Source organism: Mus caroli, chromosome 12 (assembly GCF_900094665.2).
Source record: "Mus caroli chromosome 12, CAROLI_EIJ_v1.1, whole genome shotgun sequence".
Taxonomy (NCBI): domain Eukaryota; kingdom Metazoa; phylum Chordata; class Mammalia; order Rodentia; family Muridae; genus Mus; species Mus caroli.
Genome location: NC_034581.1, coordinates 97,283,983 through 97,307,469, shown reverse-complemented (window position 1 = coordinate 97,307,469; position 23,487 = coordinate 97,283,983). Strand labels below are relative to the sequence as shown.

The 23,487-nt window shown below is 51.1% G+C and overlaps 1 protein-coding gene and 1 non-coding gene across 3 annotated transcripts in view; both read left to right on the top strand.

The window, feature by feature from the left end:
• Itpk1 (inositol-tetrakisphosphate 1-kinase) overlaps positions 1-23,487 on the top strand; it is a 136,480-nt gene that overhangs the window by 49,814 nt on the left and 63,179 nt on the right. The window lies entirely within an intron of this gene.
• LOC115032898 lies at positions 11,417-11,523 on the top strand. The gene has a single exon (XR_003838546.1). It is a non-coding gene; the product is annotated as a U6 spliceosomal RNA (small nuclear RNA).

The following is a 23,487-nucleotide window of genomic DNA, read 5'->3' as shown; positions in this document are numbered from 1 at the left end:
AGGGCACAGGCTGCAGCCGTGGTTCTTAGCTGGGTGTGGTTCTTAAGGTCCACACAGTTCACATTGGTAGCCCCCTCCCGCCTCCCCCCCCCCCGGCTCCCCTCAGAGTCTCTGCACCCGCACGGGAGAGTGAGGTCTCAGAGTGTGGGGCTCTGTCTGCTCCCAGGTAAGGATGCTGCTGCATGTCTGAGCAGCCCTGCCTGCCTCAGGACAGTTTTGAACAGCAGTGGGGATGGATGGGCTCACATTCTGGTTGTTTGCCTCCCCATTGCCTCCAAAGTTCCCAGGCCTGCTGTCTAGAAGCTGACTCTTTCCCAGCTTGCATTGCTTTTAGTAGGGGACCAAGTCAGCAGGCGTTGCCTGTGTCACCAGTCCTGGGAGACTTGGTTTGCAGGGGAGGGTTGTGGCAGGGCAGACTGAGTCAGGAGGTCAGGTCAGACTTGGGATGTACTCCAGCCCACTGAGTCTCTCTCAGGCCATCTCTGTGCTTACTAGGGACCCCTGTCACCCCCACCTGGACAGCTAGAACATCTAATCTGGATACTGCCCCCCCCCCAGTAGGGGTGGGAGCCGGGAATTCACGAGTCCTGGGCCTTTCAGTGTCCAGGGTCTGACAGTCCCATGGGGTCAGCAGCCTGTCTCTCTGCTCAGCCTGTCAGGGTGCCTGGCATCAGTCACAAAAGGCCTTGAATAGAAGCCGAGTCGGCTCCTGGGAATCCAGCAATAAAAATCAATGTAAATATAGCTAACATTTGGGAGTGCTTTATAAAGCACTTGAAAAAAAAAATCCCTCCTATAAACCCAAATCCAGTCCTACAAGGACTAAGGACAGTGGGTTGTCCTGTCTTTTGGCTGTGGACACCCAAGTTCAGAAAGATTCGCTTGATTACAGAGCCGGTGAAGGGCAGAACTGGGATTGGCACCCAGCACTCTGTTGCTCCCTCAGCTGCCTCTTTGGTGGCACCCTCCTGCCAGGATGCAGGCTCCTCCCACGTTTGTTCTGGCTACAGCAGGGTGAGGGGGCTGGTGCTCTCCCGCCTGGGATGTGGTAGAATTTCTTGTGACACAATTCTTGAAGTGGGTGGTGGCGGCTCTTGACACTTCTCTGTACAGAGGGACATGGAAGTGTGTCCCTGTGTGGGTGGTGGCAGGGACTGGGGAGCTGCTTGGCTTTGCAGCCGGCCAACAAGCTGAGGAGTCTGTGGGCTCAAGTGCTTTCTAAATTCATTGATTAGGGGACTAAGAAGGGATAGTATGGTGGTCTTTCAGCCTTGACTCTTATCGTGAACACTGTGGGTCCTGGAGGAGGCACCCATGCTTGGGGTGTCCTGACCCCTTTCTTAAAACAGACAGCTTTTGATCTGTCTGTACTCTGCAGTCTCCATGCTGGGTTCTCTGTCAAGAAAAACTTGCGATCAGAAAGCATGGGGCCCACTGGTGTGGAGGTCAGGTCCTGGGATGAAAGTCTTCGGTCCCTGTGTGTGCAGACTGCTGGGAACCTACCTGGTGTCATACCCCAGGGGGTGATGCCAGTGGTGTAACTGGCTCACTGCTCATTTCCCCCTGGCAGAGAGATAATACACCAGGCACAGCACTTCCACTTTGATGAGGAGACCAAAATGTCTTGGGTGAAGTTGGAGTCTCCCTCAGCACCTTCTGGGCACTATGATCAAAGCATTTTGACTTCTCCCACACAGGTCCTCCGGAGGGGGCCTCCTCTCATGCCCTTTTTGCTTACTGTCTCTCAACATTCTTCATTTGGCCACCGTACCATGACCTGCCACCTTTCTGACTGTGTGAAGGAACTAAGGAACCTACAGGAGCCCAGGCAGGTCCTTGGACTGTGCTTGAATGCATTCAGAGTCCCGGCAGCACTGTGCCTTGTCAGCCTTCAGTGCTGGCTCAGTCTCTAAGCCTCTCCCGTATTGAGAGAGTTGCTCGCCTTGGGGCTCTTGGAGAATCCTTTGGAATGTGTGGTGTATCCCTTAATTAATTGCTAGTGTGTGGCCTCTCGTAGGCAATGCCTACGAGACAGTGGTAGGTACTTTACTGTGCCTGCAGGAGAGGAAGAGCTGCCACCCAGCACCCCTCCCCACCCCCCTCACAGGGATGTGGTAGAGAGTAGAGTCACCTCAGATCTCTTGGAAGATGTGCCGCCTCAGGTTGGCATAGGCGGTAAGACAGTAAACCACCGAGCTTTCTTTAAAGCGCTCTAGCCCACGGCCCATCCTCCTCTGCAAGCTCTCCACCAGCCCTGGCTCGCTTCTATTTAAGGCAGGGAACATATTTCCTCCGGCCTGCTGCCCCTGGCTTTTGCTTTGTCCAGGGAAGCATTCCTCACAAAGACCTTTGAGGACTGGGTGAGGCAGCTGGGAGCTGCCTTCTAGGAAGGGGGTTTAGCCACTGCTCCCTGCAAGCCTCATATTGAGGGTACCTGAGCTCGGAGGTACCTGAGCCCAGCCACTCTAGAAACATGCTGTCTCTATTTGCATGTGCACCGAACCCATCTCAGTATACCACCACCTTCTTCTCTAGACCCAGGCACAGAACGTACCAGCCCTCCTGCTCCCTGGCCACCACGTGCTTCCTGCGTTGGCCTTGCAAGCACTCTCTGCAAGTTTTGTGGGCTCCTGGCACTCACCTCAGTACCTAGCAGAGGACCTGGCACACGAGGCATTGGGAAAGGTTTCTTGTGAACTTGTTTACTTTACCCTAGGGCCAACTTAGAAGCTACAGAGTGATTTGTTTTTAAAGGATTTCAAGGGTCGAGTAGACTCTCACTCTTTTTTGCTTGCTTGCTTGCTTTTTCAGTGTGAATGATTGAACCCAGGACCTTCCTTGCACATGCTAAGTAAATGCTCTGAGCTACACCTCAGATCCTTTTGTAAAAAATTGAGGCAAGCTCTCATTAACTGTACAGAATAACTGTAGCTCAGGCAGGCCTTGAGCTCACGACCCTCCTCAGTGTCCTGCACAGCTAGGATGTCCAAGCCTGGCGATTCCCTTGTTCTTCTCTGTAGACTTAGCTTCTGAGCCTGCCTTCACCCTCACCTTTCACTGCCCCTTTTTGCATTGGACGGCTTTGGATTGGCTTCGGCAGTTCATGCCGACAGTCTCCCTTGCACCAAGTGGTGTGTTTCACCTACTTCTGACCAATGAGATAGCAGCATAAAGAGCATCTCCTGTCTTATTAAAAAAAAACCCACAGCTCCTTGGCCGCATCCCCTTCTCTCTTCCAGGTGCCCTGTTGGGAGTTGTGGCAGTCAGCCATGTTTACTGTGATGTGAACCAAAGTCGACCATGGTAAACATTGCAGAATGGAAACTTGAAAAAAAATCCTCAGTTTTTGCTGGCATCAAGCTGTTGACGCACCTGAGATACTTACCTCCAAAACTTTGTTTTTGTGATAAAAGCTGTTTTGGGTCATTATTTAAAATCCAGCACCTCTTTACTTATCAATCTGAGCTTGAAGGAACTGTTTTTATTTGGTGTGTGTGTGTGTGTGTGTGTGTTTTCTGAGACAGGGTTTCTCTGTATAGTCCTGGCTGTCCTAGAACTCACTCTATAGACCAGGCTGGCCTTGAATTCAGAATCTGCCTGCCTCTGCCTCCCAAGTGCTAGGATTATAGGTGTGTGCCACCACTGCCTGGTGGAGGAACCGGTTTTTTTGTTATAAGAAAATTCCAAGCTGGCCATGGTGATGGCGTACACCTTTCATCCCAGCTCTCAGGAGGCAGAGACAGGCAGATCTCTGAGTTGGAGGACAGCCAGGGCTACACAGAGAAACCCCCACCTTGAAAAGCATCATTAGGGTAAGAACTAGTTAGCCTGTTTGTAGCAGAACTTGGCAGGGTGACACTGCTGGCCATAGAGAACCCGGCACTTAGGATCTTAGTGCTCGTGTGGAAAGTTTAGGTCCTTTGGGGGATGGATGGTCGCTGGGTGTCAGGCTCCTTTAGACATGCTTTAGAGGAAAATGATGCCCATGTATGAGAAATGTAAAGGCCCTGGAGGGCGTCACACACACACACATATATCTTGAGCATAGCTGGAAAGGCGAGGGGGAGCATCTGTTAAAGGCATGGAGAAGATCTAGAGCCAGGGCAGAGGGGTTTCATTCAGGTCATTAAAGATGCACACCGTCTCATTGGAAATGTTTCTTCAGGCTCTCTGAGAAAGTTACTTTGGGTGAGCCCTTGCCAAGTCATGAGAAGATGGCTGCCAGCACTGTATCCCCTCGGCTTATCAGCTTCCCTGAGCCAGGACTCAGCTTGGGACTCGGGGCTGGCTGGGGTGGTTGGCTCTGATTGATCTGGCAGGTTCTGTAACTTTCAACTGAGGTTGAAAAGAACTGAAGCTTATTGTCAGCTCCCGAGACTGGGAGTCTGAAGTCAGTGATGACAGGCCCAGAACCTCCTGGAGTAAGTCAGTCCTCCTCCAGCTACAGATATGGTCCCACGGTGTCCTGGCCTGGAACAGCGGAGAACTATATAGTCTCTGCCTTCCTGTCTTCCCTTGGCCATCTTTTGTGTATAGGCCTATATAGTCATGGCTTTTCAGGAGATGGACAGGGAGAGAGAGGGAGAGATAGGGGAGGAGGCAGAGGGGAGGCCAAGGCCAGAGGATATAGCCTTGAGTATTCTCCTTAGGAATGCTGGCTACCTCCTTTTGAGAGTGGCCTGGGTAGCCGGCGGCTAGGGAGCCTCCCGCCTGCCTCCCCAGAGCTGGGATTATAAGCACATGAGTTCTGAGGAATCCAACTCAGGTCCTTGTGCCCATGAGGCAAATGCTTTCCCACTGAGCTGTCTCCCCAGCCTCCATCTTTGTTTTTCTGAGGAGACCTTTTTTCCTGAAGAGACCTAGATTAGCATGACTCTGATGACCTGACTTACCTCAACTTGATGATATTTGCAATTTCTTGTTTCCAAATACAGTCACATACACAGCTGCTGGGGGTGAGGACTTCAGCTTGTCTTGCTGGGGGACACTGTTCAACACATGTGTCAGTCACTAGTCCATGCGATGTGATATTCTCATTGGCCAAGCCTGGATCACGTATCTACCTGGACTTATATGCCTTTAAATTGGGGGGGAAGACCCTCTGAGGGAACTGAGTTGCCCACAGGCCTCAGCTTCAAGGACTGTTAGAAGCAGCAGTGGGAGAGGTCACCAGCAAGGGAGAGGGCTTGATTGATCTTTCTTTCATTCGAGCAGCCCCTGTTCCCATTCTTCTGCCCTGGTGTCGTCCCCTCCCCGACTTCTATCCTTTGACTTGGAAAAGGGTGCTTAGGTAGGAGACAGATGGAAGAAAGCCCAACACAGTAGAGGTCTCTTGTACCACCCACCCAGCCCCACCCTGTACAGCCTCACTGGCTGAGGCATGGACTGCAGCCAGGCTTGGTGCCGTGTGTGTGTGTGTGTGTGTGTGTGTGTGTGTGTGTGTGTGTGTGTACATACACCTTATGAGTGCTCTTTCAAAGAGTGCTGTTGCAGTAGAGCCTGGGTAGGTGATGTCACCAGAGTGCTAGAACCTGATGGATCCTCCACTGATGTTCTTATTTATTGATGTGTTTTCCACTTACCTCAGAAGGCAGGGAAGATGCCATGAGGCAGGGGTACAGGTCACGGTGATGGTGGGAAGATCCCGGTACCCAGGTGTTCTCCCTTTCCAGTTGGGCATTCTATTGGCAATACATTTGGCTGCTGGATTTTCTTATTCTTACCTAGCCCTCTGTGGAAGGCCTCGGGTGGGGCACCAGAGCTCTTGCTAAAGCCTGAGAAGTGACCTGGGCTCTGCACCCTTACCACTTCCTGTATTCTGGCCTTATCACCTTTGTTACAAGGACATGGCTCACAATTTCCTTTTATGTAGAATGCATGGGGTGACATGTGGGAGAAGAGGCTGCGACCAGGCCCATCCCATGCAGAACCTGGTGCTACCATTGGGCCCTGAGTTAGTGTTATTTTTCTATGCCTGTTCCTTCCCTACAAAATAGGAAATGGGAATAGCCTCAACCTGTGCAAGGGCTCTAATGTCCCTGGGCTGATGTCCTGCAGGCTGGTTTATGTATGCCTCAGATCCTGAGCACGGGTCACAAGAGTGGTCAGGTCTAAGCTAATGATTGTCCCAGAAGCTGAGCTCATCGTACCGTGGGGAGGAAGGGATTGGTGTGTAAGTGCTTTGGACCCTCTCCAGTGGAAGGGCTGGTGGCCGAGAGCTCTTTGTATACACTGTGGAGAGCCTGGGGCCAGGTGCCCAGGCTGTGGGCTGGTCTGACCAGAGGAGTGAGCTGCTTTAGGAAGTGGTGAGGCGAGAGTAAGGACAGGGAGCTGGAAGGAGCACCGTGTCCTATTTTAGGGCACTGGGAGCCTTGGAAGATTTTTGAGTGGCTGAGAACATTTTTAGGAGGAAGGATATTTTGTCAGGTCTTACCCAAGGTGGGCTGGCCTTTTTTGCCCAAGATAGAGACGAGATTCTGAAGTTAGTTCTGAAACAGCAAAAAAACATCTGAACTAGAGGGTCTAAGTCCTACCTTTAGTCTTGGTCCTCTGACCCAGTTCGCTGACTACATGTAGGCAGAGACCCTGGTGCTTTCGTGGTTTGAGCGTTACGGTGCCTACTCTGCTTTTCTGTGTCCTGTGTTGTCGTCTTTGGTTGCAGAGCCTTGTGGAACAGTCATGGGGAACTCGGGCCCTCTTGTCCTCAGCAGAGTCCCTTGGGGGCCTCAAGGGAGCTGAATTAAAAGGCTTCACTGACTTGGCCCTGTGGCTTCCTGGCTGGCCACCTGGTCCAGCACTCAGTGGGACTATGGAAGCTGAGCATTAACAACTAACTGGCAAAGCCTTGAGGTTTGACCAGAGAGGGACCTGGTCCCTCCCTGTTTACCCTTGGGTAGAGGTTCTGTGCTGTCTGTGCATGACTAGCGAGGCCATGATGCCTGGCAGGCTACTGTTGGACTTGGAATGTGAGCCGCTGGACGGTCAGCTTAGGCAAAGGTTCTAGGTGTGGGCTGTGAATTTAGGGCTCTGAAGTTAGGTAGATCTCACCAGGGCGAGTCTTTTAAATGCCCCTGCCCTGACCTAATGGGGTTGGACTCTGGGTGCCAGTGTCAGAGTCAACTGCCGAGGCTTCATGCTTAGCGGGTCTGTCTTCTGGCTGGACTGAGGACAGAGGCCGCACCCCTCTTCACACCCTGCAGAGCTGGCGTGCCTTGGGCAGCTCCTCCCCTCCTCTTCCTCCTTCCCTTTTCCTCCAGGATCTACAGCCCCCAGATGGTGGCTCAGTCACTTAATACTGTGAATGACCCCAGGTGGCTCTGGGTCCTGTGTTTGCAGGGCCCTACAACTCCAGCCCCAGAGTCTGTCCGATGTCAGTCCTTCTGCAGTCACTCAGCTTTGATGGCCGGGGTTGTGAGTTTTTATGCTGGCTTTCTCAGTAATTACCAACCTTACTTAGTCACTGCCCCCTTCCTTTTGGCTGGGCCTCAGCTTCCCCTTTCTGTGCAGAAGGGGTTGGACTCTGACAGACTGGAAACTCAGATGGAGTCCTACCAAACGTTTATTACATTTTTCTTTAAATTCATTGCCAGCATGTGAACAAGTTGCTCTGTTCTTGCCCTTGCCAGCTTCGTGGTCATGTCTGCGGTGGCCATTTCAAGTTGGTGTTCTCTGGGTCTTTTGAGGCTCCCCTGCAGCCTCTGGCTCTGACTTCCAGAGTGACGAGGCAGCAGAAGAGGGAAGTGAGGGGCTGATCACTCCCCAGAGTGCCTGTAGCTGAGGATCTGGGATCGGCTTTTCATTTGACTGATACTTGGCTGTGGGCAGGAGTATGGGTTAGCAGATTGGCGGCTAGAAATATCTAAGGAGCAAAGCTGCAACCAGGATGGTAGTAGCAAGGTGCATGTTGGGGCCTCTGAGAGAGGAAGAAGAACTAGCAAGCAATGCAACAAGAACTTTGATCAAGTTCCCTGCAGGGCTCAGTCATGACACCAGCTCTCTGCTGTGGGGTCAAGAGAGGCTGTGGCTTAGGGTGCCCCCTGGAACTTCTACACACTTCTGTGGCTTGGACCCCGCTTCATCAGCCCTTCAGCCCTGTGGTTCATTGGTCACAGATGGCAGATTTCCATTGAGCCCCAGATGGGACTTACCCCCTACCGCTTAGTTGAGGCTGCCCAGGTGTGGGCACATAGTCCATGTGTGGGCACATCCTTCTGGTGCCCTTTGTTCATCTGGGAGGGGGCATTTTGCACCCAGATATCATTCCCTGTGTGCCAGATGTGCATGGATTTCCTATTGAAAGTTGCCCCTAAATGAGAAAGTGGTCAGTGTGGGTGTTGGGAGTTTTAGAGTGGTCAGAAGAATAAACACGGACCCTTTTTGTGCATACTGGGGTAGATTTGCAACCTTGCACCCCAATTGTATGATCTACTGAGCTGCTGTTTCCCGCACGCACGCCTTTGTGTTCTTAATTCACCTGTGGCCCACTCGGCCATCCTAGGTCAATATTTAAGCTGATGCCAAGACGCTTCAAAAAGGTTTCCCTCAAAGTGTAGGCTTTGGTGGGAAGCTAGCCATGGCATGCATGAGAGTTTGCACTTGAAGTCAAATCTGAGAGAGCACTGAAGTTCTGTTCCTCCCAGGGGAAAGGAGACCCTGCTGTGCCTCACCAGCTCCTGCCTCTGTTCCTGAGTTCCCTGTCAAACCGGGTTCTCCCACAAGCTGTAGGGCTTGGCAGCCCCAGTGGGAGATGGAGACGGCACGGGTCTGAGTTTGGATCTTTGCCTCGATGCTGTCAGGGCCCAGCTCGTCTTGTTTCTGTTCGAGCCCTCTCTCTCTCTTGTCCTGTCCAGTGTGTGTGTGTTATATTAACTTCTTCAAAATGGTGAAACTGCACACAGGGGACCTGAAAATGAGCATCCCTGTGGTTCAGGTCACCTGGGCTTCTAGGTTGGAATTGCTTGGCTGGGAGGAAGAGGGCCTGTGTTTGTTAGTAGCCACAGATGAACAGAAAATGACTAGGAGTAGCAGAGTAGAAAAGGGCGTCTGTTTTTTGTTGCCTATGTTTGAAGCTTGGGTTGTTACTGTGAGATCCAGGACATGTATTAGCATTCTTAGAAGGTTAAATCCTTAACTGGGGAAATGACTAACTAGCCCTATTGCATTGGGTGTTATAAAGAGAGAGAAATATTTATTTTTATTTTTTATTTTATTTTATTCTAATTTTTTTTTGAGACAGGGTTTTTCTGTGAGGCTCTGGCTGTCCTAGAACTGACTCTGTAGACCAGGCTGGCCTCAAACTCAGAGATTCGCTTGCCTCTACCTCCCAAATGCTGGGATTAGAGGTGTGTGTTACCATGCCCAGCGCATGAGAGGGACAGATATTAGCTCAGTGAGGGTTCAGCGTAGTACTTCAGGACTGTGTGGGGTGGGTGACATCATTGTTATCACTTGGTAGGCACCTGTAGCATTCAGTGCAGTGGGGGACACAGATGCAGTGAGATGAGAGTCTTGCTCCCAGGAGCTTAAGGTTAGAGGACAGGGGCAAGGATTGTGGTAGAAGTGCAATGTATTTGGGGGGTTCCTAGCATCTGACCCCTCCCAGTTTATACGCAAGGATTCTTTTCTGTAGTCTAGATATTTTTCCCCTTCTAGCCTTAGAGGCAGACACACAGGACCTTGTTTTTGGCTGGCTCATCAGAATGCCTGTCATGGTGTCTCTATAGAGCAGGAAACTTGTAGGTGAAGTATGGTGGACACCAGTTGGCTTGGGCAGGGCGATGGGCCTTACTGGCTGCTGCTGGGGATGGTTTTATGTACCTTTGGGCAATTGGCTTCTGAGCAGGCCTCTTCTGGCTTCCTGCTGTTTTTCTTTGAGCTGCACAGAAGCGTTCAAGTGAGGCCCTTTGTTACCCCGGCCAGCCTGGTGAGTTCTGTTGCTCACATCCTAGAAGCTGAACCCCTAGGATTTTAGAATAACACTTGCTGTGTACAAGGTATTCCATCTTGAGAGTAGGGATGCCTCCAAACCAGCAGGGAGGATCATGGGAGGGTTTTGGAAGGAGGAAATGCTTGAAGGGGGATTTTGTAGCACAAGGACTCAGAGCCCCAGGGAAGTTATGGAAGAGGCTGGACCCTGTCCAGTGTGGTGAGAAAGTACGGCATCCATGCATGCAGAGGACTGCTCCTTTCATGGCTTCATTTGTTCACAGAGGTCACGGAGCAGGGTCAGACCCCCTCACATCCCATTTGCCTAGTTGTAGCCTGGCTCTGGCCCGGTAGCTTCTTTGAATCTCCTCTTTCCTTACAGTGAATGCAAATGATACTGGGGAGCCCAGGCCACACACTGGGACTGCTGGCCCTGCATGCCTACATAGATTGGGACCAGTGGCAGGAGTTGGGGTGCCTGTCTGTCTCATCTGACCTACAGCGTAGTCTGTGTAGAGGGTCTCAGTTGTCTCTCATACAGGTGAGGATGTGCCGCTGTGGGAAGTTAGTAACTCTCTCTTCCCAGGCCAGCCAGCTAGCAGCCACTACCTCCAGGGCTGTTTTTAGTTTTCCTGCTTCCCAAGCCTGGCTGGTTCCCACCACTTCATAGGCCTGACCCGAGGGTGACGGTCACAGAGAGTGAGCGTGGCAGTGATCCAGGGTAGGCACAGAGCCACTTCCTGCTCAGGGAGTGCCAAGCGGCTTCCGGCTTCCCAGAGTGCAGAGGGGCATTTAAATGTCCCTCAGAGAGGTGGGGTGCAGCAAGCAGGCGAGAACTAGAGGAGTCGCATGCTGAAGCCATAGAGGCAGATGTGTGGGTGGTGTGGGTGCTGGCACTTGGGGGATCTTGGTGACTTTGGTACTGTGAGATGGCTGGGCAGGAATGGTGGAGAAGTAGTGTACTCAGGTTAACCTAGAACTCACTATGTAGACCTGGTGGGCAAATAGCTGTTTGTCTTTCCTGTCATGTCCTACCTCTAGAGAGCTGTGGGCCCTCAGACCCTACATGAAACCAGTCTGAGCCCAGCTGGGCCCCATGTCCCCTCACATGCATCCTCTAAGTCCTCAGTTTTCTAGTCTGTGAAGTGGGTATGACTCCTGTGTTGTATTTTTCTCTGGGTGATAAAGATAGCTGTTTCTAAAACTCGAGCAGTTTAGCCCCGAAGGAAGTCAGCATTGCTGGAATTCATAGCTATACATATGGTCTGATTGAGAGGAACAGCCCAACCTCTTCCAGACCCTCTTCCTCTGGTGACAAGAGGAGACATGTGGTGAGGGCAAGGTAGGTTGGGGGACGAGCCCCCTGGACACAACCATGAGCAAAGAACAAGGCGTGAAGGCTGAGGCAGGTGGGTGGGAGACTCTGGCACTCAGAGCCTTGCCTTCATTGGGTAAGAGAGAGAAAGCCTGCGGTGTTAAGTATGGTGGCACAGTGCTGGCTTCGGCAGCACATATACTAAAATTGGAACGATACAGAGAAGATTAGCATGGCCCCTGCGCAAGGATGACACGCAAATTTGTGAAGCGTTCCATATTTTTAGGAAAAAAAAAAAAGTATGGTGGCATACATACTGTGACATCTGGGGGGGCGGCGGGGGGGGGGGGGTATCAGAGAATCCTCTCAAACTTGATGGGCATCCTCCTTAGGATGCTGCCTCAGTTCAGGTGGGATTTAAAAAAAGGCAGGAAATAGCCTATAACTTTTAGGAAGACTTCTCAGGGAACCTTGTTTTCTGGCCCGCCCTGGAGGGAGCGGCCCCTTTCCCCTGGGACCAGGTTTCAGGTGCCTGCCTGAGCCCGGTTCTTTGTGGAAAGTGCTTTCTCAGCCTTAAACTCACTCCACTCTCTCCCCCCCCCCCCAAGGGCATATGGGTGTAATTTCCTTTTCCTGTGTTATTATAATTGTACAGTTGGAAGTGGCCAAATGTTAAATGGTGGGAATTGGTTCAATAAATGACATTGCATTGACCTTTTGCTGGTAGCACTTTAGAAGATACAAAGTATCTTAGGAACGTGTTCCTTGTAGCACATGATCGGAAAGTGGCAGCCAAGCTTCTCCCCACCACAACCCCAGTTTTTGGGAGGGGGAGGGGCGGTTAAAAGTTACAAGGATGCATAACAAAATGTTACCAAATGTCTCAGAAATCAAGGTGATTGTTTGGTACTGTTATGTGGGAGTTTTAGATCCCTTAAAACAGCCGTGAGTTAACAGCCTTGACTCTCCTGAAACTCACTGTAGACCAGGCTGGCCTCGAACTCAGAAATCCACCTGTCTCTGCCTCTCAAGTGCTGGAATTAAAGGCGTGCGCCACCACTGGCCGTGAGTTAAATTGATAGGGGGGAAAAGCATTTCTTTACAGTGGCATTTCCTTACAGTGGCTTGGGACTCTCTCAAGCAACCCAGGAGAAGTCTCAGGTCTGAGGCCTGCAGAGGAAGTGTCACCTGAGTCCTTTCTGGCTTCAGCTCTCACACCTGCCCTTACCTGGAGGTTGGGTTTAAATCTCAACCCTGTGTGTTGAGTTTTTGCTTGGCCTTTGGTTCCTTGGGGTGGCTGGGACTGGCTGACTCTGCAGATGACTGCGAGTGGGCACAGAGGGTGTCCCCAGTCCAGGTTAGTCTCTGGCTGCCATTTCCTTTCTACTGTGAGGCCCAACCTCTATGGGTCTAGAAATGCTTTTAATAACTTTTAGTCGACTTTGAATTTTCATTGGAAGTCAGTATGGGTTTGGTTCATAGCCATCTCTGAAAGGAAGGCAGATGCCTCTATTTTGTCCTGTCCACCCATGTCATCGTTGTATTCCCTAGCCCCTCCCCTCCCTTCCATGCAGGTGCCATCTGATGTCCTTTATGAAAAAGTGATGATCTTTTTTTTTTTAAATGAAACAAAACATATGAGGGTTTCTCTTATGTAGTTCTGGCTGTCCTAGAACTTGATATATGACCTGTGTTTGAGGCTAGCCTCAAACTCACAGAGATCCACCTACCTCTGCCTCCTGAGTGCTGGGCTTAAAGGCATGAGCCACTACCATCCAACTAGCAATGATGGTCTTACCCTCTCCTTTCAGCTTCTTGCAGCATAAAGCAGGTGGCTAGGAGATTTGTTCTAGATTGGGGTTTCTTCTGCAATTCCCAGTAACTGGGGCTGGCTAGATCCAGAGTAGTAGCTACCCAGTAGGGGAGCAGGGCAGCAGCCTCTAGGGTCCTCCTGTGTGGTAGCCTGGCCCGGCAGACTCCTTTGATAAGCAGGGGTCATTGGTTTAGCAGAAAGGGAGCATTGTTAACTTACAGGGGCGTTGTCAGAGGGAGGCATTGTGTGTCCCGAGGCTTTCTCAGCCTCTCAGCGGGTGTTTTTGAGACACTGGAACCCCCACCCCATGGCAACAGGTAAATCTCTTCTGGTCCCTTGTGCCAGCTAGTGTCTTTCAGCCCTAATCCCTGTCTGCATGGAGAGGTTTTTCTTAGCCTCCCCCCGCTCCCCCCCCCCCCCCCCCCCCCCCGCCTTCCCCTCCGGGTACTGAGTGGGAGAGAAGGCAGTTTGTTAGCGATGATCCCTGAGCTCTGGCATGGAGCAGTGTTCCTTGGGGAGAGCCCTCAGCTGCTCCAGGGCTGAGTCTGGTTGAGTCATGAGCCACATGGGTCTCAGAAAGCAGAGGGTAGGTTGGGGGTGGGGAGCACTCGGGAGACTGTCACCAGCAGTGACAGGTTTCCAGGGCCAGATGGGGCCCGCATCCCTGCCAGCATCTTGGTTGTCACATTTTGTTTTGGCTGTGTTCGTTTGAAAGGCGCTGGTATTGGGAGCCCAAGGCATGTTACCCTGTGCTTTCTTGGTATCATCTTTAGTTTTATCTTGAATTTTGGGAGGTGCCTGAAATTCTTCTCATACAGACTTAGAGAAACTATCCCAGCGCCCTGACCATTTTAGATGGGTGCAGGTGACCCGGGCCAGGAATGGCTTCTCCCAGCAGTGACTCCCTCCATGGCTCTCTTATCTGCTCCCACGGCTCTCTGGTCATGGGTTCCTCTGGGAAGGGGTGGATTTGGGCTTGGTGGACACCTCCAGGACAGCTGCCAGACTCTAAGGATGTTACTTAGGAAGGAGAAAAATGTGAGTTAGGCTCCCCAGTGTTCAAGTAAAGCTGGGACAAAGAGGCCCCTTAGTACCACGTGGCCATGTCCCACCAGGCCCACTACCCACATGACCCGAGGTGCTGGCCTTCTCAGATGCTGGTTTCTTATAGGGAACAGTGGGGCTGGCAGCCGAAGAGAAGGCTCTGGCAGAAGGCTACTCCAGGTTAGCTGAATCCTGCCTTTGCTGCCTCTTGGTGCCAAGTAGGCCTGGTAGTACCTGATGCTTCAGGTTCCCATCAGCTGGACCTGCTCCCACCCACAACAGCACTGCATGTGCCTGGTAGACCACGTTCTCCTACTCACGAGGGTCTGGCGTGGCCACGTGGGATTGTCCTCCCTCTTTCCCAGGCAACATTGATTTTACTTATTTATTTTTTTAAAGCTGTCTGCTGATCTCCCAAACCTCCTGGCCCCCTAGGCAACATTTCCATGTTTATTTGGGACTTAATGGTGAATGTGTTCCGTTACATCCACCGCCTCTGAGTGGACTTGAATTGCTCTTATTGCTACCATATCCTTGGGCTAGTCATGCTGAGCCCCTATATTTCAACAGCACACTGTGTTTTCCCTGAAGCCCCCTCCCCCACCATTCATTGTCCCCATCTGTGGAGGGAGCACATGTGTGAATACTATGGTACCTGTCTGACTTCTCCTTGGCCCTTCTTGGTGGGTGGGCCACTACATATCTACACAGCCAGCACAGACATTCCTTGCGCCCCTAACCTCTTGCATGACACAAAGTTCCCAAGGCATCCAGGCAACAGGCCCTGCTCTCCAGAGGAAGGCACAGAACCCCGGATATCAAGCCGGGAGGGGGCCCGCCTCAACTTCCATCCTGGGGAGGAGCATACAAGCGAAAAGAGAAGGTGGAGGGGCTGAGGTCCACTTCTGAGGTGACTGAAGGATCTCCAGAGGGTAGGAACATTTTTGGGAAAGAGAGGTTCTGGGTCCAATTGAGAAACTTGGGAGCCCCTCTGCATCCCAGTATGATGCAGAGTATGATGGCTTTGCCCTTGGTAGAGTGGACTTTTCCATAGTCAGCTTGCTCCTGCAGGGCCCTGGAAGGTGGTTGCCATAGAAACTCCCCATCTCTGCGGGTGGTGTGTGGCTGAAGCCACCTCCCAGTTCATTCTAGCATGCTTGGGGAAGGATTCTGAAATGGGGCCATGGGAGAAAGGCATGAAGCCAGAGATTAGGAAACCGGAAAGCACTGGCCTAATTTTGGCCCTCATATTTGGACAGGGACCTGGGACCCCAGCCTCAGAGCCCACTCCTCTTTCAGTTTCTAATAGTGGAGAAAAACCATGAAACAGGCCGCAACCCCAGCTCTTGACTGGAACAAGTCCTGAGCTCCTTCACATAGTCCTTGGCCATGTTCTGCCCATGCGGGCATGGTGTGTCCTCGTCTCTGCTGTCCCTTTCTGTTTCTTCCCTTTGTTTGCATTCTTGTTCTAGATCAATCCTGGCGGTGTGAGGGCCCTCCCACCCCCTTCCCTGTCCCCAGGGCATCACATCTGGTCTCAGTCTAGTTATGACCAATGTCCTTCCAGTGTGCTCATGGCCCCAGTGTTCTCTGGCTACTGTTAGGACTTTGGATGGGAAGCCACCCCATCTCCTTGTAACTGAAGTGAGGCCCATGGGTTCTGTGGCGTGTTTCCGTAGTCCTTGTGACTGGTACACTTAGTTTAACTCAGCTTCCATCCATGAGAACCCATCCACCCTGTCCCTGCTTGCCCTCAGCTTGGTGAGATCAACCAAGGACTTACCCTTGCTTCTCTGATTGCCACGATAACAAATGACACGTCATCATAGGCCTCTGAGAGTCAACTGGGGCCCTCCTGCTGAGTATGTGGACCTGGAGAACCTCAAACCCACCCTATGGTGACGATCCAGGGCACAAGCACACATTGTCACCATCCATGGATCAAAGCCTTCATAGTGGCTCACACTGATGACCAGTGAGACAGAACCTTTCAGGCCCTTTGTGAAAGGCTCCAAGACCACTCCTAGGAGGAGGATGAGGGACTAGTTTCCCAGAATACACAATTGTTGCTGGTCTTTGTCACCTGTTGCCCTGAGCTTCCACGCTTTGTCTCATGGCTCTAGAGTCAGCAATCCCCCTCCTCCCCATGAATCTTAGTGATTTGCCAAGGTCCCAGCTAGAGCCAGGCTGACATAAGTCAACTAGGATGGGGATAATTAGAAGTTGCTCTCCCAGCACTGTGTGTGTGTGTGTGTGTGTGTGTGTGTATTCCACCCCCCACGCCCACCCCCGACTCCCTAGAGAGGCAGAGGGTTTAGTTGGATCTCAACATTTCTTTGAATTCTGCTTCACTCTCTGGAATTCTCCCAGATGAATGAGGCAGTTTTCAGCAATGCCTGTCTCTGGTTCACCAGCCTGTTAAAGAAGACGGTTAATACCCCTTAATATTATGTCAAATACCAGGTTGGAAACTGCCTCAAGGGATGCTGTCTTTGGACTGGTAAGAAATGAATATAGAAAGAACATTACCCCGAGGCTTCAGAAGGAGTCTGTAGGCTTTGTAGAACGTAGACTCCGAGGTTTTCTCTCCTTATTGTTAACCAGGGCAAGAGGAGACTGTCTGGGGCCTGGAAGTTCTTAGGCACGTTGGTGGGGGCTGCCAGTTGCTTTCTGGGAGGAACATGGAAAGATAAATGAAGCATTGAGACTCTGAGATGCTTTCCCTCGTCAGCACAGAAAGCATCCTGGGCCTGAAGCCAGGGTGGAGGAGAAGGGAGAAAGCTTGGAGCATTGGAGTGGGATCTAGAGGGGGACAGGCAGCTAGCTGTTCTCATACCACCTCTAGGGACCCGCATTTTCAAGCTCAGACCTCAGGCTATAAACAGGAACAGTGGTGGCTCAGGTTCACACAGAGATCCCACCTTCACAGCATTGTGGTTTGGGAATTCTTTTTTTTTTTTTTTTTTTTTTTTTTTTGAGACAGGGTTTCTCTGTATAGCCATGGCTGTCCTGGAACTCACTTTGTAGACCAGGCTGACCTCGAACTCAGAAATCCTCCTGCCTCTGNCTCCCAAGTGCTGGGATTAAAGGCGTGCACCACCACCGCCCAGCCCGTTTGGGGATTCTTATCTGGGCCTCCTGTTCCATGGAGCCATGAAGGTGACAGCAGCTCTAAGCACTGTGTTAGTATGTGACATGAGGCACAGTGTCCACACAGCTCATGCATTGCTTCATACAGCTTCCAGAGTAATTTCTGAAAACAGAGACTGTCCAATACCCCGCTGAACCACCGCACCTCCCCACCATCCTTGGAATGCCGACTTGTAAATACTTTTGGGTTTTGCCTTGTTTGTTTTTTTGTTCGTTTGTTTGAGACAGGGTTTCTCTGTGTAGCTCTGGCTATCCTAGAATTTTCTCTGTAGATCAGGGTGGCCTCAAATGCAGAGATCCGGCCGCTCTTTCTCCTAAGTGCTGGGATTAAAGGCTTATGACACCACCGCCCGGCTGTAAATACTTTCTAATTTAAAATATTGTATTAGGGCTGGAGAGTTGGCCCAGTGGTTAAGAGTCCCTCATTCTTGCAAAGGATCTGAGTTCACTTCCCAGCACCCACGTGAAGGCCTAGTACCTCTTCTGGAAGGAAGCATACACATGGTACACAGACATACATGCAGGCAAAACACAGAAGATCATGAAATAAATCTAAAAATTATAAAAACATACTTTGTTAATTAATAGTGTATGTATACTTTCGTGTGCATGTGTGTGTGCATGTGTGTGCATATGTATGCATGTGTACACACATGGAACTCCAAAGGACAGCTTTTGGGAGTTGGGTCTCTCCTGAAGGTCACACTCAGGTGATCAGGCTGAGTCATCTCTCTGGCCTACTTTTTTACTTTTTGAGACAGGGTCTCACTATATGACACTGGCTGGCCTTAAACTCAAGGAAGCACTCCTGCCTTCGCCTCTCAAATGTCAGGCTAATAGGTACCACCACATTTGTCTAGCCAACTTCCCATCATACGTCCTCAGCTCTGAGCTTCCTTCCCTTCTTACCCCTTCCTCAAACGCACACCATTCACCACATTGTCCTCGATACTCCCAGATGTGCCTGCCTCACTTGGATCACTCTTTCCAGGTCTCTCTAGTGCTGCTTCCATAGAGGACCCTGCATTTACTTGTTGGGGCTACTGTGACAAAGTCCACAGTCTGAAATGGGAATGTTCCGACACTTAGGAGGTCAAAGTGCAGGGTTTTTTCCTGAACTGTGAGGGGAGCCTGCAGCAGGCCCTCTCTGAAGCTCCTAGAACTCTGATGGATCTTTGGCCTTCCTTGATTGCAGATGTGATAGCCCCATCTTTGCCTTGACTGTTAACTTGTGTTTTCCCAAATGTCCCCAGTGTCTTCTCCCAGTGTAATGTCCCCAGTGTGCTGTCCCAGTGTGTCACCTTCTGACAAGGACAGTAGTCTTTTGGATTGAGGGTCCACACCACTCTCTAACTTCACCGTGTCTCCTCGTTTGCTGACACCCTCCCCGTTCGTTGGCCGGAGCAATGCCAGTGCAAAGCAGCCGTCCGGGGCAGTACTGGGATTCAGGAAAAGGAGTACGAGGATGGAACAAAGCACCATCTTTTGTGGGTGACTCGTGAGGGAGCTGTTTGTTTCTTTTATGTGCCTTTTAGACAAAGGGCCGGAGCAAAGAGGGCTGTTGCAGTGAGCACTTGATTTTCTCAGTGCTCATCCGGTGGGCACAGGCCACCCTTCCAGCTTATTATTAATTTTTTGTGCACGTCCTCCAGGAGCGTGCTGAGTACAAACATGCGTCCTTTCGCATGGTGTTCCTTGACCTCAGTCTCTGTGCCCCCTGGTGAGGTAGAGCTAGAATGTGTGTGAGGCTGCAGAGGGCGGGTAATTGAACGGGTCAGGGGGCTGTTGCAGTTTGCCTCTGGGAGGGTTGTCGGGATCTGAGCCATCCATCTTCATCCCACAGTGGAAAACGTAGGGAAGGCAGGCAGTCTTGTATAGAATGGAGTTTATAGGGCCCATCTCGAGTGTATCTGGCCAGGGGTTCAAAAGTGCACGGCTCACCATGGTCTATGTGTTCACGCTGACAGTCGGCTAAGGTGAGGAGGCAGAGGCCCTGAGGACTGCTGATTGCTTCCTCTGTTGCCCTGTCTTGTTTGTGTGTAGGACTGTCCAGTCTTCTAGACAGATGCTGAGAGGGAGGGTCCCCAGATACACATGGCTTGCTTGGAGTAACGAGACTTAGGCCAGGAAGCCAGGCTGATGTGTCTTCCTGTCTCTTCTGTTATGTCTGTGGGAGCCAGGATCATAGCTATTAATGTGGCAGAGGACATTACTGTAGAAAGTCTCTGGGCCTCTTGAACACCCCATGCCGTGTCTCCTTTCTAAAGATGGTCACAGGCCTAGAACAAGGTGATTCCCGTGTCCGTGTTTGCTCCACAGCCCAGAAAATCCTGGGATCATCTTCCCTTGCTTGGCTAGAGTCTGCATCTTACTCGGGAGCCACCTGGTAGGACCCACAGAGAAGCACCACACCCCCACCCCATACACCCAAGCCCAGCACGGAGGCCCAGACCAGAGCTGCATGTGTTATAGAGAGAATACACGCAGATCAGAAGGTAGCGGGTAAGGATTTGTGGTCAGAAATCATTTGGGTCTGCCCTTTCTGGGCAGCGACATTTTATCACTGACCTAATCTTGCTCCAGCTTCATTTTCTTTCTCTGAGCAAGATAACATTTGTTTGGAGCTGTGGCACATTATGTAATGTGCCCAGTCCCTGTTACGTGGAGGAATGGGTGGGATGCTGGATCGGGTGGGCTGATGTTGCAAGTCTCTCCTGTCCCCAGGTTCTCATTTAGTGTGTGTCTGCTGCCCTGGGTCAAGCAGGCAGTCCTAGGCCATGCAAATCCAAAGGGAACAACAGGTCACAGGCCTGACCTCGGAGAAGTCACAGAGACAGGCCAAGGAGTCTTTTTGCAGCTCACAGTGGGCATGATTAGCCAAGCCAGACTCTGTCAGTCTCTCTGAAATAGGAGGCTGAGGGTGTCTTGGAGCTGGCATCATGCCCTGGCCCCTGACCCAAAAAGACCCTCCTGTTTGTCATTAGAAGTGGTGGCTCCCCCAGGAACTGAGACTAATGAAGTGTTAGAGGGATTGAGAGCAAAGAAACCCCAGGACACGAGCTGGCATCTTCCATGGGTGGGGCCTCCCAGGAGCCTTCTCTGGGCTGGCTCATTGCTGAAACTTTGCCAACATTGCCTTGTCCAATGAGGAATGCAGGAGCGGATGCCAGGGCTCCATCCGACAGATGAGGAAACAGGCTTAGATGGGCTGAAGGTCACTGCCTACAGCTGTCTGCTCTCTCCTTCATCATTTGCAGTCCGAGTCACCCAGATACAAGGCCACTACTGCCATGGGGTCTCAGTGAGAGACCCCCCTGCCTCTTAAATGCAGTAATTTAAGTAAAGTGCTTACAGGTGTGCCTGGCAGAGAGCAAGTTCTCAGTAAATGTTACTGAGCTAGATTTGGACCCAGACCTTTTTCTTCTACACCTGTTCTACATACGGTTAACCTGATAACTTAAAGAAACAAGATACTGAGCTGGGCTGAAACTCCCCAAGTAGCACAATATGAGAAGACTCATCTTATCTAGTCCCGTAGGAACCCCTGTTACCCTCCTCAGGGGAGATCATCACTCACTTCGGTCCCTTGGGGTCCACTGAGATGCTGTGGGCATAGGGAGGTGGATGTCTGTAGCTCCCCTCTGCCTGTACACTCCACAGCATACTGCATTGGATCACCTCCTAAGCTTTTCGATGGCAGCTTTATATATAACCACCCCTCCCTTTGTGGATTTAATTTATTAATTTTGGGTAGTTATAAATAATGCCCTGTGTGTAGGCTTGCCAGCAGGATTGAGTCCCCGGGCTGCGATGCTTCAGGATGCGTCCGTGGGGTGGAGGGCTGGGGGGTACCTGTCTTTCCCGATGAGAGGTCAGGAAGTAGCATTTTGCTGGAGATGTCAGTTCCTCCTCCTGGAGTTTCAGAGTCTAGAGCTGTTAGACTGGCTGAGACCCCATTGGCTGGGATACCCAGCAGATGCTGTACCGCCAGTAGGCAAGAAGTTACCTCAGATATAATCTTCAGCTCTGTTGTCACTGCCTGACACTTCCAGGCAAAGTGTCTAGCCAGCATTGCCTGAGGAAAGCAGAGGGTCTTTGAAACTGCTTTCTGGAGCACAGGGACAGAACCCAAGGGTGGCCATGCCCCTTGCTTACTGGCTATCCAATCTGAGCTCATTGTTTTGGCTTCTGGAATCTTCTTTGCCTCCCATATAAATGGTCACCAGGCCACAGCTGCTTCAGACTGGGAGATTAGGGGGAATAATACATATGATTTGCTCAGTCCAGCACCTGGTATGGGGCTAGGTTCCTGTAGTTCTGGGGAAGGGATTACTCGGATCATCCTGGCGGACAGCCAACAAGGATTAAATCGAAGCTAGAGAAAATCTATGTTCACGTGATCTCAGCTGAAATCCCTGCCGCCGACTTGTGCATGGTGGGCTTGGCTCTGCTTGGAGCGACTGCCTGATGATGGGGCTCTGGTGTGTGCTGTGACAGGGTGCTTCCTTGTCTTTGCTTTGCAGGTGAGGCAACCAGTCTGAGGGTGAAGGGGACACACTCTCCCTAGGCTCGGGCCTGTGCATCCAGACACTTGGTGTCCTTCTGCTTGGGAGGGGCCACCTCGTGCCTGAGGTGGCTCAGAGGAGATCATTGTCAGGGAGCTGAGGTACAAGGACCCCAGAAGCCTCTTTCTTCAATCCCAGTCTCCCAGCACACACTCAGAGGGCAGCCAGACTGGGATGTGGCCTGTGACTTCCCTGTATGTTGGATGGATCTGCCAACTCTTGTTTGTCTTGTGTGTGTGTGTGTGTGTGTGTGTGTGTGTGTGTGTGTCTGTGTCTGTGTCTGTGTCTGTGTCTGTGTCTGGGGGGTATTTCCCCTTATGCTGTTTTAGGCCCTTGGATAACACCATGAATAGGAACAAGATGAACTGTCCACTAGGCCAAAGTGGCTGCTGTCAAGGGACTTGTGGGCAGGTGGAGGGGGCTGTGGGGGCTTTCCTGGGCACTGTAGAACAGCCAGGTTCGTGTGGAGCTTGTTCAGGTTTCTAGCCTAGTGATCCTAAAGGACCAGGAAGTATTCTTTTCTTACAGGATAAAATTCTGTGCCCATATTCTATCCAGATCCCAAACAATAGCGTTAAAAGCCCCTCCAAACCCTACAGGGCCCCACTTGCTAGCATTGAACATGTCAGCCATCTTCCTTGATCACTCTCTACCTTATTTTTGAGGCAGGATCTCCCTGTACCTAGAGTTTGTCCATTCAGCTAAGCCGACTGGCCAGCGAGCTGCTAGAATATTCTTGTCTCCCTAACTCATCCCTTAGTCCTAGGTTTATACATGCATGCTCTTGTGACTTAACACAGTGACTGGAGAAGTGAACTCAGGGTGCCACACTTATGTAGCAGACACTTTTTAGACTGGGCCATCTTCCCCTGCTGCTCAATGATATATTTTTTTCCTCTTTACCTGATTTAATTGTAAGTACTAATGACTGTAATGTTAACTGAAGGTATCGGGATCAGCGGCTGGACTCTAGCTAGCTTCCTGTGATGGTTTGTGTATTCTTGGCCCAGGGAGTGGCACCATTTGGAGGTGTGGCCTTGTTCAAATAGGTGTGACCTGGTTGGAGTAGGTGTGACACTGTGGGTGTGGGCTTAAGATCCTCACCCTAGTTGCCTGGAAGTCAGTCTTCAACTAGCAGCCTTTGAATGAAGATGTAGAACTCTCAGCTCTGCCTGTACCATGCCTGCCTGGATACTGCCAAATTCCCACATTGATGATAATGGACTGAACCTCTGAACCTGTAAGCCAGCCCCAATTAAATGTTGTTTTTATAAGACTTACCTTGGTCATGGTGTCTGTTCACAGCAGTAAAACCCTAACTAAGACACTTCCCTAACAAGCTATGTTTGGCCACCCACTACCGATTAGACAGACAAGTAATAGTGAAAAGTAGAGAAAGATTTAATCTTTGTGCCCACATGGAGAAGAAAAGGAAAGAGACCCAGGGACCACGCCTGCCCCCATCCAAAGTCCACCCCCAGGATCCTGACCTGAGGGTCAGGTTTAAATAGTGGTTAAGAAGTTTGCATAACTGAGCATTCGTGGCCAAGATGAGGATCCACCTATTATTGTCTGGGCCACAGTCTCTCCTACAAGATGGCACGTGTGTGCGAGCATGTATGGTTATAATGTGTGTGTGCATGGCATAAAGTGTGTATATGAGAGAGAGACACATA